We start from the raw sequence: 27,928 nt of genomic DNA on the forward strand, positions 1-27,928 counted from the left end.
GCCTGAAATTAATAAAACACCATAGTCTGAGTGGATTAAACAACAGAAATTTTATTTTCTGTTGAAAATAAAATCCAAGTGCCAGTATGATAAGTCTCTGGTGAGTACCTTCTTCCAGGCTTCTGGGAGGCCTTTTAGTCTAAGGGCGTTCTCACATGGTCCTTCCTTTTTTAGTAAAAAGAAAGATCTCTCTGTCTCTTCCTCTTTTATAAAGCCATCAATCCTTTTGGATTAATACTCAACCCTTGTGACCTCTTTAAATTTTACTTCCTAAAGGCCCTGTCTCCAAATGCAGTCACCATACTGAAACTGACCTAAAGATGTCTAAAATTTACTAATCTTTTCCAGCCAATAACCTTCTTCTTGGTGTGCCAGTTATAAATACTAATGGAAAAGTTTGGTTGTTTTTTTCTTTCTTTCCTTCTGCCTTTCTTTCTTCCTTTCTTTTTTTAGCTTCTTTGAGTAAAGACCTGTTGGATCAGGAAGTAAAAATCTGTTGGATCAATAATGCCCTAAAGGTATGAAGAACCACAGGTAAAATTGAACATCATCAAACAAACACAGCTGAAAGTATTTGTGTTTTTACTCAAGAATGCAGTTAGTTTGAAAGTTGCATTAAGTTCCAGTTTGTTAATATACTGATCTACATGTAGACAGAATCCAGCCTTAAGCTCAAACTCTGAACAGGAGCAAATTAGATCTTATCCCAACAAGGATAAATAAACCAAAGACAATCTGATTTACTTTGTTTGTAAAGGAGACCAAGAACATAGGTGCCAGAGAGCTTTATATTTCTCAGTTTCTAAAACTCTTTCATGGTGGGAGTCCAGTGATTAGGAAAGTAGTCAAGTAGAATTATGCCATTTCTACTTTCCTGTTCTTTAATTATTTAAGCCCTGACTTCCTGAATCAGTCTTCATGTGTCAAATACTCTACAGTAGTCAAGAAGACTGAATAAAGAGGTTGCTGTATTTATTAGGACTGCTCAGTATCCAAACGCATACAGTTTATGTAGTGGGTGGTAATGTGAATTTTAGAGCCAACTTTATGCCCTTCCCATTTCTGTCATTTATTTGCTCTTGACCTTGGTCAAGTAACTTTAGAGTTCTTCTTTCCAGTTTCCTCAGCTATAAGCTGGATGCGGTAATAGTACCTGATTCAGACAGTTATTGTGAGAATTAAGTTGATATTAACCTTTCATGAATATCACGTTATTGGCAAATGTTAGTCGCTCTACTACTATTACTACTGTAACTACCAATGCTATGGTTATCTCTGTTAACATTAACTAACTACTAGTATTATTACTACTTGACATTATAAAGGATATTTGTCACCATTGGGTCTATTTTGATGAGTCAATAAGCATTTTTCTAAATCCAAGATACGTCTTGGGGTATAGAAGAAATATAAACTGTGTTCCTAACTGGAAGTGGGATAAGATATTTGCTACACAAATCATGCAAATGCTTCTTGAAGCCCTTTGGGAAAGAAAAATAAAGCCTAGAGAGAACCTAAACATGTTATTCATGGTCTCAGAGCAGAGATCAGCTGAGCTGATACCAGCACAACATCCCTCAATTGTACATCATCCGCCTAGGCCTCATGTGGGTCTGAGAACCCCATAATCCTGAAGCAAAAGGTTATAACTATACCATATGAGGAAAGAGTTATGACAACCTTCAAGAAACAAGAGACCAGTGAGCTGTGACCCCAATTAACACTGAACTTTCACCAAATGCAGCCCACAATTTCTCCCTAGTCACATTTCCCAAACGATGACAAATCAAAAGTGACTAGTGGGGACCAGTTCTGCTATTTTTTGTTTGTTTCTTTCTTTCCAAGAAACATTGTCTCTTCCTTACTGTCAAGCACAAAGAAGACCAAGAAAGGTGCCTCTCGTTTGGAGAGATTTTAAATTTGGCCACAGAGGAGGTCCACATTTCCAAAGTCACTCAAAATGCCTATCAGCTATATGAGACAGACTCTAGGTCAGACCTAGTTTTCTGAGGTTCAATAGAGGTAAAAGTTTAAGTTTCCAACATACCAGGGATGCCACTGCGCTTTCATGAGTTTCCTGAGAGTGAACTGGCAAAGGAAGCAATCACTGCACTGTAATTTTTGTATAACATTTATGCATTCCATACCCTAACTCCCAACTATAAACATTCAAAGGAAATGACAAGCATAGTTAATGACATATTATATTTAATTCCTCTGTTTCCTATAGGACTTGCCCGAAGGCATTTGTTCAAAGGGAATCTGGAATTTTGTATCAAAAATCACTGTAGTTCTTAATAATGATTTCACATGGCATGCATTCTTGTGTGTGTATGGATATGTATCCGTGTGTTTTCTTTCAGTCCTTTGATACAACTCACACTTTCCATTCTGTGGGAAATGCTATTTCTACAGTCTGAACTTCAGTCCCAGAAATGCAAGGTAATCCTAGAAGGTTAGGAAGAGATCTTCTAAAGGAATGCATTTGATCTTCAAGATAGCCTGGCCAAAAGACAGCCACAGCCAACTTTGGGAGCAAGGCCAGGGCCTGCTCAGTGTCAGAGCAGTCCAGAACTCAGAACATCTGGTCCCTCCCACCTGTGCCATGCAGGAAACCACATAATCCAGCACATTCAGGGCTATAGTCTGCCAACTCTGTGTCTTCTCCTAGGCAACACTTGCATTTGAATGTGATAAGTAACAACCAAGGTAGCATATTTTAAACATCCAGAAGACATCACAACTTCTCAAAGTGAGTAGATTTCCAAGTTGATTTACTATTATAAACATAGTTTCAAAACTTCACCCAAAGCCTCTCAGCAGTTGATATAAGGCCTGGAAGAGGACTTGGACAGTTAAATCTCTACTTTATTTGCTTCAAAAGTGATTTTCACACTAATATTATGACTATTAAAAAGCCAATCCCCTGGTCTCTGTTTTTAATGTATCTCTTTAATATATTTCACAGGAATCCTAGAATTCTTTATTCTCCCTTCCTGAAATAATCCTATTGTAACTGCTGAGAAGGAGTTCCTAAAATGAAAGAGAAAGACTAGACATAAAACTCTTTTGGGGTTATTCTAATATTGAGGCAAGCATACTACATGGTGGAGAGGAGCAAAAAATTATGTTCATCCATCAAATATTTTTCATTGTCACTATGCTTTTCCCACTAATTTTCTAAACCCATCATCTTACAGATAGAGTCAAATTGTGTAGGTCTCTATCTTGAGTGAACTTTTTTTCATACCTTCTTCAGTTTTTTAATGAACAAAGTAAGGATAATAACAGTATCTGTTTCATCAGTTTTTGTGAAAATTAGGTATGCTACCACATGTTAAGTACATAATAAGCCCTTAGTAAACTCCCATGTAATTTTTAGTACTCATAGTAGAAATGTCAATTCTTTCTAAAAACCAAACTTAACCCAATTTATATATTCCTCTGAACCTTTTGTCTCTGTGTATCTTAATCAATGAACTGAATATGTGCTTTCCTTGGGAGGTCAACTCACCCCATCAGGACAGGTCTGGCCCTCTATTTCTAGTTAATTCTAATTTTAATCTGTTGAGCATATTACCACTGTATCTTGTACTTTGTGTTTACATGGTAACATCTTTTCTTGGTATGTGGCTCCTAAATAGCCATTGTCTAAGAAGATAACTGCTTCCTTTTCTATAGATATGCTTGCATCAGAAAAGAAAGATCATGGGTATAAGATTTTCTGCTAAAAGATTGCTTCCACATATATCATTTATAAACTTTGTTTTAAATAAGAATCACATCAAAATCCTTCTTTGAATAGATAAATGCATAAAACTTGAGACATGTCATAGATTATCCATCTATGTATCTTCTATAATTTGGTAACAGATGTGGGTTGAACTTAAATGGAGATGTAATCAGAGTACTGACGGGAAATGGGTATAAACCAAAAGGGGCAATTAAAGAGTTCAGTGCTAGGTCTACTTACTACCACAGACACAATTTGGGAAGCCAATAAGCAATGATCTAGTAATAGCAAGATTTCTCTCATTTCATCACAAACTGAAAACGGAAAGAGAGGGCCTGTAAGAGAAGCATGAAGGACAGAGGACTGCCCTTCTGCCAGTGCCAACTTGCCACTTTGCCATGCTGGAGCTAAAGTGATCGATGCTTTCTTTTTCACGCTTCAGAAACATAAGAATCCAAAGACCTTTAGTTGATGCAGACCCTGAGGTCGGCAGACCCTGAGGTCGGCAGACCCTGAGGTCACAGCAGTTGGAAAGGGAGGAAAGTAGATCTGAAGGTGCAAATGTCCTGCAAAGTCAAGAATCACTCCAGAGAATTCATTAATGTGTTTCACTCTGTAATCTTCCCATGTTGTAAAAGAATCCCCAAAGTTGGTGTTTATAGACTTCCATCTCTTACTAAGTCAGAGGTAATTCCAATTGTGTATGCATTAAAATTGACAAATGATAATAGAAACTAGTTACTTTTCATATTTGGAAGGGTAATTTTAGATTCATAATAAAGACAATTTGAATTAAGCTGAAATGTTATCTTCTTACATGGTTTTGAACCCTTTATTTCTTTTGATTAGAGAAACACATATTCTCACTAATTTAATTGTTCCTCCTCTAAAACAGGAGTCTCCTAATTCTTATGACTATGAATTAAAACAATTGAGCATGTACTTCTCTCTGTATATGTGTGTGTATACACATATATACTTTTAATAAATTATATATTTGTGTATACATGTTGATACTCTAGTGTATTATATTATGAAATTTGTAAACCTGAAAACTAGTAACAGATGAGGAAAAAACATAAACAGTTGAATATTTTCTTCAGACACTACAGACCACATCTTACTTAGAAGGGCCCTTTAAAATAATCTGAGATTCCACACTCAGTCCCTTGGCCATTCTTGGCAAATAAATTTTTTTACCCTTTAAATGTTTTAAGAGAGAAGATACAATCCAAAATCAGGTGCATCTTCTTATTTATCTCAAGGTGCTAAACAAGTAACTTGCAATTTGAGACTCACATTAAGCCATTGCAAAATGCAGTCAGCATGTGCTTTGCAGAAACTGCAAAAAGGTCTCATCTTCTGCTCATGAAAAGAAACCTGAGTCACAGAACGTTTTAGTAACTTGTTTGGGATGAATTTATTTGTCAGAAAACCAAGTTTTCCTGAGTTCTAGTTGAACATTTGTTCTCAGGGTTACCAGCCTTCCCACTCAGCAAGTTTTCTATAGAAGAAATTTATGGAGTAAACAACACTTATACCACAGAAAGGTCTCCCTGGGAAAGGTATGTGCTGGTGGTCCCTAAGAGGAATGATTTGCTGAGAGAACTTCAGCTAAAAGCCTGGTGCATACTTGGTCTCTGGGTTTCTGTTTTTGCTGCTGTGGCTGAGAGATTCCAGCAGCTCTCAATGGAATGTGAGTCCCTCTGAGCCAGTCTGTGATTATCATTGCTTTTCCTTCTGCACCTGATCTAATGGCTAGTAATATAGATTTCAAGTAAGACAGCCAAAAGAATAAGGTTTACTCCACTAAAACATAAACTTGTGCATCCTCAACACAGCACCAAATTTAGAAATCAGAATTAGGAAATTACTTCCCCAAATATTTTAAATATATAAAAGCTTAAAAAATATATCAGGATATTTGAAGATTGCACAAACTACCTCAGAAGTGTCCTCTATAGTTAATTGCAACAAAGCAAAAGAATTCTTGGCCAGTAAGTCCACTTCATTCACAGCTTTCACCAGTTAACAAGGTACAGTTCAATTCCATTTTGCCTCCAACTCCTTCTCATTAAGCTTGGCTCAAATTCAAGCCCCCTGAGCCCCTCCCACTATCGCTGAATGGTCCCGATGTTTCACTTCACTAAAGAAGAGATTAATTTGTAGAAAGGCTTCAGCACATTCCTGGGTTGCTCAAGTGCACTTCTTTTCATAGAACAGGCTTTTGATTTTGCGCGTTAAATCAAAGGCAGAGAGCAAAAATTCCAAGTATGTATGAGCTTCCGACCTTTAAAAAAACAGGATTGTTCAGATGGAATTCGACACAGAAATTCTCTACTCTATTACCCTTGTTAGTTTGATTCTTCCTTGAGATACACCCTTTCTTCTTTCTGCTAAATATCAGCTTTTCAATCAAGCTGGTGTTTGGCAAAGCATTAAAGGTAAGTGAAGAGTTCGTTATTAGTAATTTATTCATATTGACATTTTAGGGGATTCGATTCATTGGGAAAGAAAGTGGCTCCATCCAGGAAACCTGTTTGGCAGAAAATATATTAATACACTGCTTTCTGCATCACTGAGAGAATGTATTTATTTGGACATTGACTCAGGCACCATGAACAAAAATTATGGTATCTGGAAAAATTAGTTTTGAATATATGTACAGACTACTGAGCTACAGATTTATGAACTAGAGACAGAGGTTAGCACGATATGGAAAACATGAAACACTTATAATAACGCTTTTGAATGGTCATTTTAAACCTCTTTGAATCCCCTTCATCCTGCTATTTCTATTTTCTGACATTGATTTGGTATACCTAATGCCGATGGCAAACAAAACAAAGTAGTTCAATCACAAGAAAGGCCTTACCCCATGTGGTATAAAGATGTTGCTTTAAGCTTGTTCAGAATGTCTAGTAAATAAAGTTCCAGATCATCTTAGTCCCTTTTCTGACTCTATGAACATACACACACACACAAAATTTAAGAAAGAAATCAATTGTGATAGATTCTACACTCAATGCAATGGACATTCTACTTAGAAAGTCATTTTGCCCCTCAATATTCAGCAGGTGATTTTAGGGAATAAGTACACTAGGATTGCACATGACTTCTGATTGTATTTAATTATTCAGTTGCATCTGAAGAACATTTTTGACTCTTCTAAAATACTTGCAACCTTATCTGTTTGCAGATCCTTTTTCACAGGAAAATAATTGCTTTGATTGAGCAAAATGGGGGGTGTCCCAGGTGAATGCAATAGAAAATTAATCAGTGAGATGGTTAAATATAGTTAATTTCATGACTGTAAAAGACATAGGATAAGCATGTGTGTAGTAGCACTGATCAGTTAGTTGTAGATATCCCCTTTAGCACAGTTTTGAAACCATAGCTTCCAGCCCTTGATTTAGTTACATTTAAGTATAATAGAGGGAACTCCAACTGCAAATCCCTTGTATATTATACAGGAAGATGCAATCAACTGCTTTCCTTCTTCTGTTCTTGCATTCCACCATTTCTTCCTTTTACGTGCATGAGTATATAGGACAAGCAGAGTCCCACACCTGGGTCATTCTTCTAGACCTCTGATTTAGGCAGATTTCTCTTAATTTTGAAGGAAAACAGATTCTTCTCTGGCTGGCCAAGTATTGACCCTGCTTAAATCCAAGTAGGGTAGCCATAGAGATGAGAATCAAACTGCCATGAAAATATAACCATTTGGTTCAATCCATAACATATTCTAGACCAGGATCTTTAGTGTCCTGTCCTTTAACATGAAAGTGGATTCAGATGGTTTCTCCTATTTCTGAACCATCTAAGAAGTTGATGGTGAAGAGGTATAAGTTGCAGACAAAACTCATTCTTAGGGGAAAAAAAAAATTGGACTAATACCCTAAGGGAAAAACCTTCAAAAAGAAAAATAAAGGAGTTTTAGAAACTTTCTTAGAATGAATACTCTTAATTCATTCCTCTTTGCAGTGTGCTCTTTAGAGTTGTCACAACAAGACAACTGATTTCTTCATCAAAAAAATATCTTTCTAGGTCAAAGCCAGGTGGAGTCTAGAGCTAAGGAGACCTAGAATAGAATACACAAGTAAACTGCTGCTTTTCCTTAGGATCCTTTCATTTATGGCTCTTCTCATCTAAGAATGAGACATTTGCAAGGACCAACGTCAGGGTAAAGACCTAGGAAAAGAGGCCACAGTGGCTCACCAGTCTGCTCTTAATGTAACAAGTACTTAGGAGTTGCTTTTGCTAAAAAGAACAGACTCCTTACTTGGGTCCATAAATTAACTAAAAGTGGGATAATAGCTAGGTATCCAGTCTCCATTTTGTAACTTTTCCTTTCTCTGAGCCACTTTGTAGCCATCTTGGAATCAAGGAAGGGTAGGACAGGAGACAAAGACTACCTACAAGGCAGCAATGACCCTTATTGCAACAATGCCTTACCTGACAAATCCTGAGACAGTGAGCAACCAGACTACCTGTGGCTGCCACCTACAACTATTTTTGAGCACCCAAACACACCTGTGACTGTGACTGTTAAATGATCATGCATACCTCTCCCGTTGCCTCCAATTCTTCTTCCTATTTCAGTGAAAGTAAATGTTTATACAGGGAAGATGGGTTGAAGTGCTACTTTTCCTCTTCCTGCAGGTGTGCTTGTGCCATATAATAAACATCCTTTGTGCTTCACCATTACTTGCCCCTATTTGGGATGTCAGGTAAGTGGCCTTAACTGGTTTATGAAAGCCAGGAGTTTCAACATAGGGCCTAAAATCTCCTATGCTATCATTCATATGTAATGTAACAATTGCTAGGTGCCAGTTACTACCAAAATGCCTTCCATATATTAACCCATTTTCTCACCTCATCAACCCCACAGACTTGGTTCTACAGAGGAGAAAACTGAGGGCAGAGAAATCAACTTTTTCAAGGTCACAAAACTTGTTAAGAGGCAGAGGCGGTGTTCAAACACAGACATTCTGATTTCACAGTTCTGTACTTTATCATTGTACTTGTGTTACTGAATGTAAAAGGAGTCCTTTGTGTCCACATGTTTAGGAGGTTCTCAAAGGCCAAATATCAATAACAAATAGACTCATCTTTTTTATAAGCCTGTAAGGACTCATAGACAACTGCAATCATGATAAAATATTCCAAAAGATAGGGAGCTTATAGTGAGTGCACGAGTCATAAGATAAAAACACAAATGTCTTTATTCCTATAGTATCCTTGCATTCACTATTGTCCTATGTGACTATCCAAAGTCATGAAAGGTCACAAAGTTTCCCCTTAATCCACCTTATGACATTTCTTGGTTTAGCACCCTGCTAATGGAACACATTTATATTAATGCTGGATTTAATTTCACTTGGCCTCCATTTAATTCTAATATTTAAATGGATCTTCAGCACTGACTTGTGCAATTTCACAAAGTATGGCATTATCTTCTTGTTAATAAAGCTGCTTTCCAAAACTCAGATTGACTTAGAGTTCCTGGTCTGGAGAAACGTAATATTTAGGAAGCAAAAACAATGACAAGATTGCTGATTTAGAAGCTAGACTTAACTAAGATTCACATACCCCATCCTCCTGTAGGCTACAAGCACAGATTTCAGACAGCGAAAATAAAGTGACATGGCCTCAAGAAACATGTGATTATTATAATTAAACCACACTGCCCCCTGGCACACATGAAGAGGAATAAAACCAACCCATAAAGGAGAGCCATTTATATTGAAAAAAAGATGTCTATGTGGAAAGAAATCAATTACTAGAAAGTATACACCCTGATAATTTCTAAACAATACCCAGTCATGATTAATTTTACTTTGAAGAATTCAACAAAGAAATATTGTCCACTCAGAATCCCCAATCCTGCTGAGATCTTGGGATATTGCCAGTGGTTTGGCTACTATTCACAGACCCTGGCAACCTGAGCCAGAAACTCCATAGTTTTAAATTAGCAAAATATTTTACTGGAGTTTTGCTCCTCTAGGTTTTACTGCCACTCTGTTTCCTTTGGTAAAAGAGAAACCAGTAAGAATATTTTCACTCTGCTCTACTTGCCATAAGAGTATGTGGTTCATAGGTTTATAGGTCAAACACACCCAGACATGTGAAGGACTTAATTAACAAATCAATTTAAAGAAGAAATAGAACCCAGGGTCAGTGTATAATATATGCTGACTTTGAGATAGTGGTTTTTTTTTCTCATCAAATCCAAAGCCTGGCTCTACCTTTTCCTATGTTTTGATCATAGAAAAATTACTTATCCTCATGGTCAGACTTGGTTATCTCATGTATCACATAGGGTGATTAGAGTAGTCACAGAGCAGTTATTGGACCAGCAGCATCCTGTCACCTGGAAACTTGGCAGAAATGCAAATTTTAGGACCTATCCAAGACCTCTGAGTCAGAATTGGAAGTAGGGAAAGGACATTAGCTAGGAATGTGTATTTTACAGCTCTCCAGGAGCTTCTCGGGCATGCTAATGTACAAAAGGCATTTATTTAAAGCAGTCAATAAATTGTGACATCTTTAACATGGCTCCTGGTATATAATATGGTCCTAATGTATGTTAGCAATTATTTTTATTAGAGTGGAAGAGGGGAGTTAAGGTTTGACTTTGATCAATGATTCAGGAGCTCAGATGTCTCCAATGAACAACTAATAAAGACAGCAGCAAGTTGCAAGCTACTCAGAAAAGGGTTGCGGATATGTCATTTAGCCTATTTGATTTCCCAAGGTCTCTACTCATTTGATTTCAATCCATACCATCCTGAACTCCCTTAGTCATTGCTGTTCAATTTACATAATGGAAAATATGACTTACTTGCAATGAGAAGGTCCACGCCTTCATTGCAACAAGATTCATACTTGAAAAGTGGGAGTGGTTAGAGAGACAGGACCCCTGAATGATGGTTCCTTTGAAAGGTCAGAGTGGCAAATAAGCTCATCGTGGCATCAGGAGAACGAATGCCAAGATTGCATGAGAATTTCTGTGGGCACCATATTTAATTTCACAAGGATAAGTTATGGCCATATTTAGTATTAACTGAGCTGGAGTCTAAATTAGGTAGTCTGTGTATGGTTCACCTCCTGGAACTGGACAGAGGAAAAAAAAAAACTACATCTAGAAACCCTGGAAAGCCCACAGAGGCTCTTAGAAATCATACAACCTCCACGTTTAATGTTAATCCTGAAAAGAATAGTTGAAGAATTTAATTCCATGCAGGCAGTAGCATGATGTTTTACTCTTAAAAGATAGAAGTTTAGCTGGGAATTTTAATGGTAGGACCCTGGTATAGCATGCTAACATGCCTGAGGCCCTGGGTTTAGCTCTTAGCACCAAAAAAAATTTTTTTTCTTTTTAAATGATAAAGTTCTTGGTTCTTGAATTTAGAGTTTCAGATAGACAGATTTTTATGTATGCATAAATCCTTAGAATACAAGTTGGATCTCTAAGGAGAAGCAGAAATAACATCCTCCAAAAGCTGGGCAGACCCTTACCTACTTAAAAGTACTTTCAGTATGGAGCTTTCAGTTATCATAGGTGTCCATCATTATTATTATTATTTCTCTTTGCACATGCAATACTGCCTAATGCTTCTCCTTTTTATATTGTCCATATTAGACGCTGAAATTCCATCACCATTCTAGAGTCCCTTTTATCAAACTTGATCAATGTGGATAATTGATCAAATAGATAGAAAATACTGAATATAGCTTAGAAACAATATTTTTACCTTAAAGAACATAAAGATGGCATGTCTTAGTCCATCTCTACATTTCTTCTTTCAGAGTTGCATTAGTTTCACCCATAATGCATCTTATATACAATTTTCATTTGAAGTTTCATTGACATAAGCACATCAGGGATAGAAGGAAACTGGGTCTGTACAGACCAACAAGTTAAAATGACAGTGAGTCAACAAACTAGGAAGGAGATGCCAAACCACAAATAATGAAAGTGCTGTGGATGTCAATATGCATCATGAAGAAGGAACTCCGCTTGTCTCATGAATCTATTACATGAAGCTTAATTAAAAGAGCTTGTTTCATGGCTGGGGTTGGAGTAGTAGTAGAGTTGCTCGCGTAGGATGCACAAAGCCCAGCACTGTGGCAAAGAGGAAAAGTGTTACTGGATACATTCAGGGAGACTGAGGAAAGAGCATCAGGAGTTAGAGGCCATCCTGGGCTGCATGACAAGACCCTATCCAAAGAGAAAAAAAAGTGCTTAAAGTTTTTTGTTGTGGAAATACACAGTGGCATATTATGTTATATTTATGTATTTTTATACCATCAATTAAAATGAGACCTTGTAAAAAGAGGGAGAAAAGTTCTAGGATCTGGAGATGAATGCCCAAAATATGTAAAATAAACTGGTGATTTATGAGTGAAGTTTGTGTGAAGAATAATTTGTGAATATTGCTGGAAAGACCGGCCAATGGTTAAGTTTCAGCAGAGGTTAAAATTAACACCACTAAACCTGACACAAGGTATAAAACACATTATTATCTACCCAACCCTTTCTGTCCTTTTGACGATAGCATCCAATCAGCCCCCTGGATGAATAACTGACACATTAAATGTATATCTGCAGAGAGGTCAGTACTTAACTAAATTAGGGAGCTATAAGTGGTACTTTAGGGTACGATCTACAAAGATCGTGCCACATGAATATTTTATCTGGAGTTAAGAACCACATTTACAGAATGTCTGAAAGAATAAAAGTCAGTATAAAGCCTTTGGTATACAGATGGTGAAAGAAATGCCATCATTTTCATATCCTCTACTTTTCCACAGTTGTTCCTCTTTTAGAACTATATAGCAAAATTATTTGGTCCAAATGTATGTAAACCTCCAGTTGTACTAGTTAACAGTTTCTATAATGATACAATAATCTATTGTCTCACCATTATTGCATATTTCTATTCCTCTACTTCCTTTCTAATATTAAATATTGGCAGACTTTAAAAATAATTGCCATTCTTATGGGTAAAATTATATATCTTATTTTTGACTTATTTACATTTTGCAGATTACTAAGAAAGTGGAAAAGCTTGCCATACACTTAACAGTCGTTCGTGATTCCCTTTGTGTATTATCTGCTTGTGTCTTCTGCTCATTTTGCTATTTAATTATTTTTTTGTTTTATTGATTTGTATGGTTTCTTTATCTTGCTGAGCTTTCATACTGATCCTGGGATGTGGCTGTGATTGTTTTTTTTTATTTAACTGATAAGAATCTGAGGATTAAGAGACTAAAAGACACATGTAAGGTCATAGAGATAACGAACGAGGGAGGACAATCCAAACTAGTTCTGTTTGACTCCAAAATTCAGGAAGCTTCCTCTAAAAAAAAACAAAAAAAAAACCCTTTTTTATATTTTGCTAGTGCGTTCTTATTTCTATTCTGCAAGCTCCCTCTATATTCTCTGCAAAGAAAAAAAATCTCAGTGTGAGTCATACTGCAAAAAGAAGTGGAAAATGAAAACAATTCAAGGAAGCTGAAATATTTTGGAAATATCTACAAAATAAACCATGTACAAAACTAAAAGAGAGGAAGAGTTTAGGGTGTCCTTCCTATTGCTTTCAGCCATTCTTACCACTATCATCGCTCAACAGTGATAAGAATACCAAAATCTGCAAAAATATTGAACGTTCAGCCTGGAGGCTTGGCTCAAGTGGTGCCTTGCAAGCACAAAGTCCTGAGTTCGAATCACAGTATCACCAACACACATACACACACACATTGAACATTCATTGGGTGCATTAGGCACTTTTGATGAAGCATTTAATTGAGTCATTATGGCAACTCCAAGAGTTAGAACATTGACTTCAACTTGTGTAGAAGAGGAAGCCAAGTTTTACAAGTCAGAGAAGTTTCTTCAAGCCCACATAATTAGAAAACAGTAGCCCCCAGAAACTAACTCTAACAATTATGCTTCTGTGTCGCATGCATACCTTTTCAAATAGTTCACATCTCTATGTCCCCAAAACTACGCACTTAATCTTTTTCTTATTGCCACATCATTTAGCAGACGAATAATCATGCATTGAGAGAGAATTCAAAAGGACTGCTCTTCTTCAATTATCAGGTTCACTGTGGGCTAATTTTCCCAAGGCAATTATTGTTGACACATAAACATGTTGAGAACTGCACAATTAGTTCTTTTTTGGAGAAAAAACTCGGCTTCCAAGTTTCAGAAATCCTTGAAAAACACTGTTCAACTGAGAGCAGAGACGACACTTGTGCATCTTCTCCTAGAATCCTTTTTGCTCCAGAACTAATACTTGTTCTTTTTTTCAAAGTCAGGGGAAAAGATCCATAAAGTTTATAGAAAATTCAGTACTTTTAAGATGCTTTCCAAAGAAATTTTCAGTGCTTTTCTGACTTACCTGAGGTAAATCATCTTGCCATCTGTGAAAACCTAACGGTCTTCAAATAGAAAGGATTATGCAAACTTTAGGTAACATCTATGCAAATGCAATGTTTACTGCACTGAAATGTCTTATCTTTCATTTTTGATATTAAATATAGCTCATAATTCACAGTCCGCTAACCAAATGTTTTTTGTTTTTAGTTGTTGTTCTGTGCGTGGATACATTGTAGCATTTACAAAGGTTCTTACAGTGTATCAAGTAGATCATACTTGAATTCCACTCCCCTCCACTGCTCTCCCCCATCCTCTCCTTCCCTGATTCCTATAACAGTTTCAACAAGTGTCACTTTTGCATTTACATACATGTGTATGCATTGTTTGCACCATATTCATCCTCCTACCCCTTTCCCCACCAGCTCCCCCCACACTCTGTGCCAACACCCCCCACCCTGTGCTACTGTTTTCCATAGTGGTTATACCAGCTTACATTCCCACCAGCAGTGCATGAGGGCTGATAACCAAATATTTAAGACCACACAAATACTTAACTTATGACTTTTTGTTAACATCACCTTAAAACATGGGAAAGAATGCTCTCAGCCTAGAACTAATTACAAACCAGAGAAGACACCAGCACACAGTAAGTATTCCGTCAATATTACTTGAATATATGAATAAGAGATTAAATACATAAAGGAGCTAAAGACCATTATCACTCAGTTTCTCCTGATGATTGTGCAGAGCTGTAGTTCTAACATGAGATTAATCTAGTTATAATTTTTCATATACAAGCACATACACTTACACATATGCATCTCTATATAAGGCAAAATCCCAATTTTAGTTATGTATTAGAAGTACAGTTTTTAGTGCTTCTTTCTTAAAATATAAACATGAATTTTGAATGTGAAATCTTGGTTTAATCCCCCCAATACTATCGGTATTTTTTTTTAATAAGTGAGGAAACCAGAGAAGCCTGAAAGTATATTGCCAGCATGAATGAATCATTGAGCCATGAATCACTTCTGGGTCTCCCTGATTCTGAAGTTCCTGTTCACAACATGGGATGGAATTTCTGTCCTAATGCTGCCTCTTCTTCTTGACAAACACAACCAAATCAATATGGTATCTAACAAAAGAAAGAACTATCATGTATTGAGATATTTCCTACGTATAATCACCTGAAAATAAAAATGAAAGTCATTACATCAGCCATTGCATCCCAAGGATGGGGTCAAAATTTGAGAACATGTCTTTTGGTTCAAATGGTTTGTTTGCTTTTTTATCGTTATTTTAATTTTATAGCTATGAAACTAAAGACAAGGAGTGAAACAGAACTTATGGAGGTATATTTTGCTTATTTTTAAAGCATTTTTATCAGTACACATTAGTTGTTCAGGGAAGATTCATTGTGACATTTCTGAACATGCTTACATTGTACGTTGATTAGGTTCACCTCCACCATTTCTCTCCTTCATTCTACTTCCCCCCAACAGGCACACACTTAAAACAATTGCAAAAGCTTTCATCATTCTATTTCATATATGTATACAAGGTACACGGACCATATTCACTCTCCTTTATCCCCTGCCACAAAGACCCATCCCTTCATAGGACCTATTTTAGTACTGTCCTTCGTTTTTAATTCCAAAATCAGCATTCAACATCAGTGTTCTCAGCTGTGAAGATACTGTTTTTTGGTCAGCTTAATGCACTTTATTACTCCCCCAACCCTTTCCCTGCTATCTCCTATTATCCAACAGCTTTTAGTATGTATGTGTCCTTATGCATCTACCTGAAGGATGCAATGTATTCCAGTATTGTTGACTATCATTCACTTTCCTTTCCCTCCTCCACAGAGTTCCACAGAATAGCTCCACTATTACAAAGACGTACCATTTATAAATGTATATATAATTGTGTATGTTTATCTTTTGGGTCTAGAGAGAAAACATGGAGCATTTGTCTTTCTGAACCAGGCCTACTGCACTTAACATCATCTCCTTCAATTCCATCCATTTACCTGCAAACAACATAATTTTATTCTTTATGACTGAGTAGTACTCCCTTATGTATAGATACCACAGTTCCTTAATCCATTCATCTGTTGTAGGGTGTCTAGGATATTTACATAAATTGGCTATTGTAAATATTGCTGCAATAAACATGGATGTGCAAGTGTCTTTATAATATCCTGACTTATCTTCCTTTGGGTACATGTTCAGGAGTGATATCACTGGATTGTTTAGTACTTCTGCTTTTTGTTTTTATAGGAATCTCCAGAATGCTTTCAACAGTGGCTGTATTCATTCGCATTGTAGACATATTACATAGTTTAAATGCATCTGAGAAGTCATTATGTTAAATCATTCTCTACCATCACAGAACTGACTTTCAGAGATGTTAGAAACATGTCTAAAATAATGGCACCAACATTCAAGTCTAAGTCTATTAATTCAAAATGATTATTTTCCCATTATAAAATAGAGTATCTTAACTGGAAGGGACTTAGGAAACAGTTGAGGCTAGATTCCTAATTTGCTGATGAAATAAAACAAGGATCACAGGGAATGTTGCTTGTTGGAGGTCATGGAAAAGAATGAATGCAAATAGAGCAACCTTTACTGTCCTCTGGAGAAGACATTTACAGTTACATGATTACAAAGTCATTCAATAGTCTTTAAAGGAATTTATTTTTGTATAACAAGTAACTTTGAAAAACTTGAAATACACACTGTTTTCACTCAGCTCCTAAAAATTCATTGGTGTGGGGTACAGTGGTAGTAGGTAGATTCCCCTTTTTACAAATTAAAGGTTCATAACACATGGTAAAACTTTAACTTGCATTTGTTGGATAAACATTTAATGAGGCAGAATAAAATAATAGAAAACATTTTTATGAGTGCTTATATGTTTAAAGAAATATACTGTTTGTAGCTCTTTGCTGACAATTAAAAAACACTTTCTGTCTTTGCCATGTGGATCATACTATCTTATCATCAAACTTCTAAATTTATAGAAGATACTGCCCTCACTTCATTAATAGTTCCCTGTATCAGTAGTAAGAGAAACATTACTTGCTACAGTTTAAAAATAAGAAAGACCAGAAAGGAAAAGACTAGATAGGCTTCCAAAGTTGGAGAAAGTAAATGAGGAGAGAAGAGGGAAAGAAGAAAGGAGTGAAGAAGTGAACTGTGTTTCCCTACCTCACAATGGTTACATTTACCTGTACATGTGTGCATGTGCTTGTGTGTGTGTGTGTGTGTGTGTGTGTGTGTGTGTATACAAGCTGGTGCATTTGTGTGACAGAAAGTAGATGAGAAAGAGGAACTGTGGAAGGAAGGCAGGGAAGGGGAAAAGGGAGGTAATGAGAGACAATCAGTGCAACAGTGAAACAAACAAACAAAAAAATGGATTTTGGGAATGTCAAGTACCACCTGGGGTGAGACCAGAGAAGGGTCACCTCTCCCAAAGGTTAAAATAGCCAATGAAATAGCATGTGACCATGTATGGGACAAGCTGTACCCCCATTTCTGTGACCTGCTCTAAATGGTATATGAGTCAAGCCGCCTTTTGTCCTGCGGCTCAGCCTTTGGACTCGAGTCCATGGAGTCACTGCCATCTGTTTAATAAACTTGCTTCCTGAAAGCTTTGGTGCCACACCTCTCTGAGCTGTCCTACAACAACTACAGATCATACAGATGTCAGAGGAAGTAGTCCTCGTCAAGCAATTGAAGAAGACATATTGCTCCTAAATGAGGAATTCAAAATAATTGTGGGATATTTACTAAGACTGGACCCAATAGTATACCAAACGATGTCTCTGACCTCATCAGCTCCAATTCTACAGACAAGTTTGGCATATATTATTTTTTATATTTTTTCATATTGATTTGCCATTGGGTAATCAAATATTGGCTATATTAATTCTCAAAAGTAAGTAGAAATTTACTTCTGATACCACATAAAATAAATGGCAGTGGCAGAACCTAAAATAGCTCCCAATGGCCAGAGCTGGGAAAATTTGAGCAGCACAATACATAACACGGTATTAGATTATGCTCTATAGTACAAAATAAATGCATGACTCCATAATGATATAAATAAATCAATGTGTTGAGGCAAGCAAATCTTTTTTGCCTAATAAGTCTAATTCAATTCTCAGAAAAACATAGTTTAGTTTACCTCCATCTTCACTGAGAGTTTGCTGAACTTAGCAGTTCTCTCCAAGAGATAACAAAGGAAAAGAGAAAAATAACTTTACAATGAGAAAACCTGAAACTACTTTATTAACCCAGTGGTGAAGCATAACATCATCAGTGATGACTTGGACATCACATGCTCCTGATAGAATGCCCTGAGGAGAGCAATTCGCTTCCCTAGTGTTCTCTCTCAAGCCCACATCTTCACTCTAGCTGTGAGGGAAGCATCAAATAAACCCATATGGAGGGAAATTCTAGAAAACATCTGGTCAGTAATCTTCAAGAGTGTCAAAGTAATGAAAAACATGAAAAGACTGTCACAGATTGGAAGATATGACAATGAAACACAACATAGTACCCTGGATTAGATTCTGGAATAAAAAAGTTGTTAATGAAAAATTAGTAAAGTCAAAATTAAGTCTGAATTTTAGGTAGTAATAATTTGCCTGTATCTCAATTTAGGGAAATATACCATGGAAATGTTAAGATGTTGATAACAGAAAAAAAAAAAAAAGATGACATGTATGTAAGAACTTTATTATTTTTGCAACTTGTATGTAAATAAAAGAAAGAATTCTGAAGGCAAAATTAGTTTTCAAAAAGCAATGACAGAGGCTGGAGGCATGAGTCGAGTGGTAGAGCACCTGCCTAGCAAGAGTGAAGGCTCTGAGTTCAACCCCAGAACTGTCAAAAAGAAAAAAGCAATGGCAGAAAATAGTTATAAACAAATAAACAAAATAAACAAAAGACAAGGTGTAGTAATATTCCTCACAGAAGTCAATAACTTCAAATGTAAAGGCTCATAAATATATGACATGTAAGCAAAGAATTTTATGTGAACCTGAATAAAATTCACCCAGGGAACTCTTCCTCGGTTTTGTGAAAAATTCTGAAAACACTCTTCACATATTGGGCTAATTCTCTGTGTCAGTGACCACAATTCTAATGAATACAGACAAGTTTTATGACTGTTAAAGCAAAAGTGAGATTAAGGTGAAACATGGATTTTGCCTTTGAAATAGGTGACAAAAGGTTCTACCATGTGAGAACTTATTTCCCAGAATTTAAGTATCACTTGTTACATGCCTAGTGTGGAAAAAATCCTAAAATAAAAAACATGTGTGAGTGAAGCACTTTGAAAGGATAATTTATATCTCCAGGGACTTGGGGGAAGGAACTCAAATAGTCAAGAAAGCTGCAATTGATCCATCCAATACAAGTTAGAGTGAGACCACTGTGCACACACTTTACAATTACTTTTCTATTCCTGAGACACACATACAGAAGAAAACAGGAGGCATGGCATGGATAAGGGAATGAATGGATGGATGGATATGATATAAAGAGGAAATGCTTGGATTTTGGGGAAATTCTAGAATTCTGTATTCTCGTTTGGGAAACGGTCATAAATGGTTTTGATATAAAAACAGAATGCAAGCAATAAGGGACTTAAGTAAAGAACCACAGGAGTTCCGCAGAGCTTCAATTCAGGGTTAGAAGTGGACCTGCCATTTGTGTCGCGATTTAGTGTTGAGACTAGCCTATGTGTTCATCAATGCTTCATTCATACTGTAGTTATTAGCAGTATAGATGAAGTATTTAAAGAAAGAGCATGAATGTTTGAATTTCAGCCCCACACACTTAACTTATGTAGCTCTGTAACAAAGAGAGGATGAAAATACTTAACAAACTGATTTACTAGAAAATTAAATTAGACAAAAGCTTGTGAAAATGTCTGGCAGAATAAAGTGACTATGAATTTGCGTACAGGAAAGTGATTGATTCTAGTCTAGGTGGCAAGTTTTTACTCTCCACATGGTAATGCTGACCATTTAACAATACCTGGTTAGACTACAAGGTCTCTGTTAATGGGATTTTAGAAAAGAGAACAGGCAGAAAGTTCCCAAATCCTTGACAAGCACAGTATTCAGGTGATCATCCCTGAAATGCAATAAGTCACTTTGTCTTACTCTTAGGACTTAGATCAATAAATTCTAAAACATCCTACTTAGGTTTCCAGATGAATAGAGTAGAAACTCTCTGCCACTTGATATTAGACATTGGTTTTAACTATTTAATAGATAACCTTTCAACAGCATGTCTCTAAGTTGATGTAGAAATATAACTTCCATTTTAGGTTGAAAAAGTCAAGTCAAGAGCTGAATAATGTCTTCTTATTTTCTCAAATGCAAAAGGGACAGCCAGAAGTCTGGAAGGGTCATGGGTAATGGGTAAAAAATAAGATCATGGGAAGGCAGCTGGGCATCTGAGAAATCTTATAGCACTACCATTATTAGTCAGTTAGTCTTTAGTTTTAATTTTCCCAAATACTCCACAAATTCTGAACTCTCATTGTTTAAAAAAGAATACATGCAGGTATTACTGTGCTAATACTTGAAGTCCAGGGAAAATATCTTAAAATGTGTCCATCTTAGGCATATGGTGTCCTGGGCTTTTAGTTATAAGAATGTCACATAAGATGGACAAAAACAGCATTCCTAAGCTTGAAACAGCATTTTCACATATGTTACATTATTTAATGCTTACAGTAGGAATCTATCGGTCAATTTAATCATTTGTAATTTCCAGATAAGAAAGGGAGGACTTGTTCAAAGTAACAAGGCAAGTTAGTAAGTCTTTTAACTCTACATCTAGAAATTTTCTACACTATGCCCTGCTGTTAATTCCTCAGTGTGGATTAGTTTTAATTAGCAGCTCCTTCCCAGGGCTATTGGATTTTAAAAGAACATATCAAGTAAAAGGACTCATTCATTCATTAAGGCTGAGTAAGAAGATATTTTGATAGAGCAGAGGACCTTTAGGTTGTTCCACAAATCATAAAAAATTTAAATGAAGACTACCTGCCTGCATGTAACACTTATTTCAATGGTATTTTTCTGCTATAACCCTGCCTTATAATTGGTCTTTGAGAAGACACCAAAAAGACAACCCATATCTACAGGATTCTGTGTACAAAGCCATTGACATGAATATCTTTTGTAGTGCCAGCTGTGGCCAAAGGCTCTGAGAATCTAAAACTAGTTACACTTCATCCTGGCAACAATATCAAGAGCTCAGAGTTCAATGGCAAAAATTCCACTTCACAAGCAATACTTTGCATTATTAATTTGCTCCTCAACCCACTATAAGAAAATATGATTACCATTCTATGGATAAGAAATCAAAAGCATAGAAAAGTTTTGAAACTTGCTCAAAATGGTAACCAAGTTATGATTTTAGTACAGTTTGTTGTTAAATTATTTAAAAATGTGTTATTTGCAAATCACACAATACAAAAAAAGTAAATGGTGGTTTACAAAACACACATAAATAAGGGTGCTAAAATTGAAATGGAAAAATGGTGTTTAAATGATATCCATAAAAGCTTTCAGCATGCTATAGGGCATGGATAGTATGAAAAATTCCTGGTCTTTATGAAGTCTACAGCAGAGTAGGAAATTTGACCCTATGTTCCATCTAAGTCAAAGTAATAAGGAAAATACTAAGTGTAGCCATGCATCACTTTATCATGGGGATATGTTCCGAAAAATGCATTGGTAGTCCATTCATTATTGTGTGACCATCACAGAGTTCACTTACACAAACAAAGATGGCTAAGACATCACTAAGTAATTCGTTGTTGACTGAAGCATGATATGCCGCACCTGACTATAAATAAATATCGTGGTTTGTTAAAAGGAAATTGGCTAGTGTTATTCAGGAGATGGCAAATATTCCCCTGCATCTTTTTTCTAAAATGAGTGGGGAATAGGGATACCTTTGTTCAAGGTTAGGTGAAGGTTGTTAATATAGATACATCCAAGCGTGTGCTAACACAGACTCAGACTGTTCTTTCTCTCAGTAGTTAGTCACTATAGGATGCTGGGAGAATTTCCCTTTGACCTTAAACATAGATGATGTGAAATATTTAATCAATATATGGACAACAAAGTTTCAGTTATGCAAAATAATTTCTGGAGAACTACTACAAAGCAAAGTACCTATAACTAACAATACTGTATTCTTAAAACTTTTCTAAGATTATATATCTTTTGTTATATTTTCTTACCAAATATATACCTAATAATAAAATAATAAATGAGATGGGATGAAAAACTTTGCATTAAACAAATACAGCTTTTTATATGTCATCATACCTTAATAATGTTGTTAGGCATACACACACAAACACACACACACACACGCACACACACGCGCGCAAATATGCAACAAGATGTTTCCTTAACTTAGCTGCAAAGCTTGAAGCAATGATTAGTGTCTGTTGCTAAGGATTAAGCCACTGATTTATGGATGGAAAGAATGTCACCTCCTTCTTCACGAAGGCCCTTTACTCCCAGCTGGACAGCCACGGGCTCAATTCTTCTCTCCTTTCTAAAACCAAGGAAAATGTTTTAATTATGAATTAGAAAACTGTTTTAGACAAATCTTCAGTTAGACTGTCATGGGAATTCTCTGCTGTAAAAAGGAATGGCAATCATTTACCACAAGGATATTTTTGGTTGATATTCTGCTTATGTGTGGAGTCCTGTAACCTTGCAGAAAAACACAGCAAAAAAGGATTTCGCTGACAATACTTTTCAGTGGTGAATTTTTAATTTACCCAGCCAATGTGTATTGAGTACCTCTGTTGAGCTGGTCTGTTTTCTGACTTGTTTTCTAAGTAGCTTGTTTCCTTAACATCATACTAACCCATTACCCAGACCAAGAGCAGAACAGTGAACTGTTACGTGATGTGCAAGTAGTACATGCATTTGTTCAAGTCATTTATCAAGTGTGTATTATGTCCCACAATTTATGCCGAAATTACAAGATGGACAAAAATACTGAATTTCTCTGAAATGCATTTATCAACATTTACTTCATTTTTCTCCTGACATCTGTGAGCTCACTTCTTAGTAGGCAAATTGATTTTTCAGCTGCTTTTCTGTAGGGTAATGGCCGCTCAAATATCTTCACTCAATATAAAGCTGTTATAAGCCAGAGGAAGACTTGCAAAACTGTAAGGTAAACCCTTCTGCTTACAGCTACCGGACACCAGAGCAATTCATATCTGCTCAGGTATTTTATTTACCAGCTCTACAAGCACACACTGAAGTGAAAAGTCTGACAAATGTGTTCCCGTTACTCACAGCAGTCAAATCCCTCAGCAACATGGTTTGCTCAGAAAATAAAACCATAATGTACTTCTCAATCTCTGTTGATTTTATCATCAGGCTTGCAAGCATATCTTTCCCCACCACACACACACACACACACACTCACACACACACACACACACACGATTTCCTTTTCTTTCTTCTTCCTTCATCAAACTTGTTCTTAGAGAAAATTTTAATAGGCAAGTGCAGTACCGCTATTTGCTACAAACCAAATGTCACCCTGTTGTTCTGATTTAACCCCTCAGTTAAATTGAGAGGGGAACAGCAGGCCCTGTCAGGACCACAGATCAGGGGGTCAAAGCATTAAAAAAAAGAAAGAAAGAAAAATGATGAGAAAGGCATCCTGGAAGAGATTACTGTCCCCAACTTGAAAGGCAGTGCTCAAGCAGGTTTGAGTTAAGTCAACTTGACACTTCTCAACTCCTGGAAAAAATGGTGCTTTAGAGTCAGCTTTTATTATACAGAGATTTTGTGAGGGGAGCCAGGAGACTGATCAGTGAGTAGCTTCCCAGCTCAAAATTCAATGATGCTTGTGGAGAAAATGCATTCAAAAATCAACCACGTTTGTTTGCTTTTAATGGAAGAAAAGAAAGGTTTCACATATTGTCTCTATTTTCTGCTTACCTTTGAGTTTTGGTGATGGGTCTGCCCTTTGCTATCTTAACAGAAATTATCTGAAGACCTTCCTCCTCATGGAAATTAATCAGGCTAGCAGCCCCAGACTCAGCAGGGCCCAATAATACTGCCTTCTATTTGAAAAGTTTTGATAAATAATTCTTGGCTGGTATCCTAGGTTAAAAATCAATTCCTCCCTTTGACTGCCAAGTAGTTGCAAACTATCTGACCCCAATGTGTAAAGTCCAGACCATGAGAAAGTGGCAGCAATGCCAACTGGGCAGATCACTGGGAAGAGCAGTTTCTCAGGGACGCCTCACTTTCAATCCCTAAAGAATGTAGCTGAAATTTGCAACATAGCAGATCTCCAGAGGGAAATGACTGGTCTATACTTTATTTTAAAAGCTTATCAATATGCACCCAAGTCTTTGTACATTTAATGACAAGTTATGAAAAATTACATCAAAAAAATGGATGGATGGCAAACCTTGTTTTCTACCAGTGTGCATGGCCAGGAGTTTAAAAAAAAAAAAAGCATGTATATGTTTTGCTTTTTAAACAAAATATAGAATGGTGTGTAAAGTGGAATTTCTTGTATATAAAGTTGAGTATATTTGCAATTTCTGGCACTTATAGATGTAGATATTGAATAGATTATAGGATATCAAGAAAATTTAGTGTGGATGTGAATTTATCAGAACAACTGATCTTTTTGCCAGCGAAGGAATGTCATTTCAAACATGCTATTAAAAAAGATGACCATCATAATAAAAAATATGTACCAATTTTGAGTTCCTAGCATGTGCTAAAAACCATACCTACAAGAAAAGTATCAAAATCTCTGCTTTAACCATGATCAAGGTGAGATTCAGTTGGTTTAACTGACTCAAAAGTATGGTCATTCTTTAAGCCCAGGTTGGTTTGAACCTAATATATGTTAGTAAAAACTAGGCACACATCTACATAAATGTTTTAGCCTTTTTTTTTAACCTGTGGTGTATATTCATCAACAAATATTTTGCTGAGTTTTATGTATTGTAGTTTAAATATAATGAAAACAATAGATATATGGCTATACTTGTTAAAGTACATATCCATTTTCCAGAAATACTAAGAAGCATCCAAAGAGAATTCCTTTACTTCCCAATCTCTCCAACCCACATTTCTATCCTGCTCTCTGTGCTGCTCTCCAACCCAATTCCAGACCTGATGGAGAATCATCCATGTGGTCAGTGGAAGTACTTATATTTACTCTGATTTACTTATTTGGGCATTACCAATATACGTTACCCTAAAGTCTGAGGAAATTGCACTTTCTAAACTGTCATTGCCTAGTTGCATAGAAAATCTGACCAAATGCTAACAAAGCAGAAAGTGGATTCAAGTGACATCCATGTTCAACGTCTTTTTGAACAAAAATGAAAGCATGTGAGCCAGGAGAAAGGAGTGTTGAGTTTAAGACTTAACATTTACTACCTATGGAAAAGAACACAACTCAGATCTGACAGTCTGGCATCAAATTCCATCTCACCCACTTAGCAGGTGTAACTTTCAGTATATTTATGTCTCCAAGTTTCAGTTTTGCAATATGTAAATCAGGGATAATGATAACACCTTTATGATGAGGTTTGCATAAGATCATTACAGTATGCTTAGAACAATGTTTGACACATGGGGAGTACTCAGAAAGCAGTAGACATTATCGGCATTGTTATTGTCATCATTATTGTTGTGATTATATTATTGTTGTGAGCATCATTATCAATATCTATTATCAGCCCCAGGCCCTTCGTGAAATCAAAGTCAGGGTCAAAGAAGTTGTTTTTCAAAGTTAATTATTGTATTTAACCAACTATATTAATTTTATGAAAATATGTTTTTAATGGGAAAAATGGGATAATTTACTCAAATAGCAGAAACTCTGATAAGCCTTGTAGGCTATAATCAGTCCGGTGATTGCTCATTTCTCCCATGACAAACTGCCTCAATGTTTTACTTGACAAAAAACACTGGGTGAATTTAGAAAGCCATCTTGGCTTTCTAAAGCTCATCTGCTTAGAGATAAACCCACTTATTTCTAAATTCCAGCTCCAACAAATTTGTTTTCTTGTTTTCTCGTCTAGAAAATGGGACCCATAATACGAATCTAAGAAGGTGGCTTTATGATTAGACATGTAATGTCACAAAGCAATAAAATCTAACACTGAGATCTTATTTTATGCCATACACTGGACTATGTAGTTTTAATGTGTCATCTAATTTAATCTTCCCAACCTACCCTATGTGGTCCAGCAATTATAATCCTAATTTTGTAGTTGCTAAATAAATGGCAACTGCAATTATTTAAACAAATGTCCTCACTGTGCCTGGCACTTGTTTTTCAGAGACAAAGCCTTTTAAACCCAGTCAAGTAGGCATTTAGAATAGCCAGGTTCCCTAGGCCTGTCTGGCCAGAAGGGCTCCAAGCTGAGTGTGGGGGAATTTACCAAGGAGAAAAACAATTTAGTTTTACCTGGGTGACAGCAATTATGCAGAATAACAAAAGGAGCAGTTAAGTCACACATCAGGTTGATAATTCACTCTCCCCAGGGACTGCCACTCAGAAAGGCTTGAGAAAATATAACAGCACAACAATGGCAAGCGCTATTGTTAACAGTCATGTCCCCATAGTGCTTTGGCATTCTGAAACAAAAGAGACAAAAATGCAGTCCACTGTCCCTGGAAAACTCTCCAAGCACATGTGCTCCTTCTCAAGCTGTCAGTCCTTGGAGACTCACCACAGAATGGGTCACCAGGTCATCTTTTAGCCATGGTGGCTCCACAGTACCCTCCCAAACTTCAAATAATTCACTTGCAACCCAGAGCTTACCAATAACTCTTAAAATACATGTACCAAGGAGTAAGAGAGCTATATAATTTAAAATAGGGCTTTTCTCCATCTAGATGTGGGTGTAGGGGTAGCACTGGGGAAGTTAAATGCTATGTAAGTCATTTACTAAAACAAATTGTGATGATTATTTCAGACACTGTAGAATATAGCACTTTGGAAACAGTCTTTCAAATAAGTAGAAATAAATTGTGAATATCAATATTTTTGAGAAGTTAAATTGATTTACTCATTTCTGATGCATCAGTATTTGAATTGAATATTGTAATTTCCTTTACTATTTGCTGTACTCCTAAAGACATCCATGTGCTAGCTCCCAATGAGTTGGTGTGACAGTGTTACATTCATTACTTGAAATCTGTATCAGTATACAGACAGAGAAAGGAGATATGTTAGTCAGTTTTGTATACATATAAAGAAGTGTCTGACTCAGGCTCTTCATGAAAAAGTGTATTTAACTGGCAGATTTGGAGTTCCAAGTCAAAGGAGCATGACAAAAGCTCTATGGTGAAGATCACCCCTTGGCTGTGCTGTATCAATTCATGGAGCAGATAGCAATGGCAGGAATGAATGCAAGAGAAAGGAAATTATTACATCTCCAACTGGGAGCAGAGATGACTGGCACAGACAGGAATGCTCCTTTTATAACATTCTGCAAGAACTCAAGGGGTCTCTGGAGAACTGCCCACCAGTAACCTAAGGCCATACCTCTTAAAGGTTCTACTATTTCCTGGCAGCACCTTTGTGGAATTGAGGCTTTCACAAATGCAACTCTGTGGAATATACTATATCCAAGCCAGGGAGGAAGACTGACAGTTCACAGTGGTTATTAAGCCGTAAGTGTGCTTCAGCATAAAGACTGATAAAAGCTTGGAGCCAACCTGCTTGGACTCAGATTCTTGTTTTCCAACTTCT

The 27,928-nt window shown here is 36.5% G+C and overlaps 1 long non-coding RNA gene across 3 annotated transcripts in view; it reads right to left on the reverse strand.

Moving 5' to 3' along the window:
• Positions 1–24,264, reverse strand: part of LOC141411006 (uncharacterized) — a 56,382-nt gene extending 32,118 nt beyond the window's left edge. For 2 of the 3 annotated variants that reach the window (XR_012435863.1, XR_012435861.1), the window contains exon 1: positions 22,659–22,795. This is a non-coding gene — a long non-coding RNA (uncharacterized lncRNA). Of the gene's footprint in view, positions 1–22,658; positions 22,796–24,135 lie in introns of those variants that run through there. The other variant, XR_012435862.1, reaches the window with a different exon arrangement.
• Between the last annotated feature and the right edge of the window lie 3,664 nt (positions 24,265–27,928).

This window comes from Castor canadensis, chromosome 9 (assembly GCF_047511655.1).
Source record: "Castor canadensis chromosome 9, mCasCan1.hap1v2, whole genome shotgun sequence".
Taxonomy (NCBI): Eukaryota; Metazoa; Chordata; class Mammalia; order Rodentia; family Castoridae; genus Castor; species Castor canadensis.